The following is a 1,847-nucleotide window of genomic DNA, read 5'->3' as shown; positions in this document are numbered from 1 at the left end:
TCTCTACCTGTGGATCATTATCATTATCATTATACAATTGTGTAGGAGATATGGTAAGATATCAAGACTGATGGGGTCTCATGCTGTTCCTGTTCTATCTACACTCTTCCTTCTCTCATATACTAAACTAGTACGTACTATTGTTATTGTACTACACAAGCGTGAGGTAACTCTTCACTGTAGAAATGAGTCAGTAAGATCAGTTAGTTTATGGTATGAGGATCCTACTGTTGAATATGCTAAAGGGAAGCATGCTGGACTATTTGGATTTGGCCTATTGGTGTCTGTTTTCTTTGTCATACCATACACACTGTTCCTTTTACTTAATCCTTTTTACGAAAGGTATCTTTCAAATTTAAAACTTTTAAAGAAAATTTGGGATCGTTTCAAGCCTATTATTGATGCTTATAGTGGTCCAATGAAAGATGACTATCGGTTCTGGCCTGGTCTACTGCTAGTGGCTAGGATACCAGTACTATTATCAGTTACCTTAGTTGACAGTTTCATTCAGTCACAGCACTTCCTATTAACAATGCTATTGACAGTGTTAGCTATTGTGCTATCATTAGGTCATTGTTTTCGTGGAGTTTACAAGAAAAGAATGAACAATGTACTTGAAGTTTGGTTCTTGTTTAACTTGTGTATCATGGTTGGTCTATCTGTAGCTTTTACTGATGAGAGTAAAGTATTGATCTGGTACAATACCTGTTTATCTGTTTTTATTTTTAGTTTTATTTTGATTGTTGTTTATCATCTTTACCTGCAGTTATCACACATGAAATGCTATGATGCTCTAATTAAGAAGTTATTCAAGAAACAAGATGAAGATGACGAACCTCTTTTAGATGTCACTGAATCACATCTAACTGTTGATCAACAAATGAGAGAAATTGTACCAAGTTCTACTGATGTTAGACTCAGTGATAGTCGTGAATCAGTTGTCGATTTGTTTTAATCATAATCTTTAGTAATTTTTGCTCTCACATTAATTAAATATCTTAGCTATTTAGAAGCAGTATAATTACTATAAATTGAATTACTATAATTACTAACAATACTTCCTGTGCATATAATACACAGTAACATACATACACATTAACAGTACATAAAAACAGCATAATAAATTAAATTCATGGATCATTCTGCTCCATGGTGTCTCATATTAGCTCCTCCTCCTATACCTCCATTTGCCCCCTCAGTCTCCAGTTATAATTTTACGGCTGCATATCACGTACCATTATACTGCAGCATGTTAAATTCAATGTACAAGTACATGTATTAAGTAATTTTGTCTACTTTAAATCTACATGTAAATGGTTTCTTATTTTATTGAATAATTATAACTTAATAAAACCAGTCACTAAATGTCAATCGGAGGTAGGTGTGGTTTTCTGATGTGTCGTATGTTGGCCCCAGGTTGAGTGGGTTTGAAGGGGGCATGGTTACCATAAGGTTTCGGAAGAGGTAAGTCTGTCTCGCTGTCAGGTATGTAAGCATTGGGACGTGGCGAGGCTGTAGTGTAGACTCCATTGGGTAGCTCACGACCTTCATCTTGTAAGGACTGAGAGAGAGGGAGGGGGACAGTGTATTAGTAATTGAATTTATTTAAAATAAGTTGAACACACAGAGACACATGGCTAGACTAGTATAGAAAAAAACATAGACACAGATCCATCCACCATACATACCCTGTATACATGTATGTGTAGAGTATACAGTAACTGTTAATACATTTTCATTCTTCAAAAGTAAAGGCCAAGTCCAAAGTTTATGAATACATGTACATGTAGATTGCATACACCAAGTAACATTGTACATTGTACTTTGGACCATGTACATATTATCAA

The 1,847-nt window shown here is 34.9% G+C and overlaps 1 protein-coding gene across 1 annotated transcript in view; it reads right to left on the bottom strand.

The window, feature by feature from the left end:
- LOC109585011 (putative golgin subfamily A member 6-like protein 3) overlaps positions 1-1,847 on the bottom strand; it is a gene marked incomplete at its 3' end in the record, with an annotated part of 7,983 nt that overhangs the window by 5,330 nt on the left and 806 nt on the right. The window lies entirely within an intron of this gene.

This window comes from Amphimedon queenslandica, unplaced genomic scaffold, assembly GCF_000090795.2.
Source record: "Amphimedon queenslandica unplaced genomic scaffold, v1.1 AMPQUscaffold_13135, whole genome shotgun sequence".
Taxonomy (NCBI): Eukaryota; Metazoa; Porifera; class Demospongiae; order Haplosclerida; family Niphatidae; genus Amphimedon; species Amphimedon queenslandica.
This window is presented reverse-complemented; position numbering and strand designations above follow the sequence as displayed.